Source organism: Sipha flava, unplaced genomic scaffold (genome assembly GCF_003268045.1).
Source record: "Sipha flava isolate LNK unplaced genomic scaffold, YSA_version1 229_pilon_pilon, whole genome shotgun sequence".
NCBI lineage: Eukaryota > Metazoa > Arthropoda > Insecta > Hemiptera > Aphididae > Sipha > Sipha flava.
The window spans coordinates 372,561-373,291 of NW_020272866.1; positions in this window are offsets into that span (position 1 = coordinate 372,561).

The following is a 731-nucleotide window of genomic DNA, read 5'->3' on the forward strand; positions in this document are numbered from 1 at the left end:
TTATCAGTTTTCTATTTAAAGAGGACTTAAATACCCAGATAACTACAAAAAAAAGCCACACAGTTGTTTCAAATTGACAAAGTATCTCTTGAGGACAAAATGGTAAATATGCGATACAACGTTTACTTAAAAGCTAGATGGTCAGAAAATAATTTTTGGCACTTGGTGAGCAAGGAAGAATTGTCCAATTTAAGACGATTTGCTGAATCAACATATTCCTGCTTTGGATCGACATATCTATGTGAATCAGCCTTTTCGTATTTACTTTAAACCAAAAGTAAGTCCCAATCACGTTTGACTGTTATGCATTCTGAAGATAGCTTGTGATTAGCTTTGTCATCATACACCCCAGAATTTGTGAAATTATCAAATCAAATGCAAGCACAAACATTTCATCGAATGATTAAATAAACATAGTAATAGTATTAGTAATAAAAGTAGTAGTATATTAAATGGTAATAAGTTAAAAGTAATAATTTGTAATCAAATATTTTAAAATATTTGAAACTGTGAATTTAAATTGTAAGGAAAAAGTAATAAAAAGTGTAATACGCATGTAAATATAATATATTTTTTTGTTTATTAACAACCATTTTATTTTATTTTTTTTGTTCGACTGCGACAACCTTAAAAAACTTGGAGGTCACCCCTGTTATATATTATAGTATAAATAATCTAACAAGTCGAAATATTTGATCGATTTTTGGTGGCAAAAATTAAAGAACATGTAG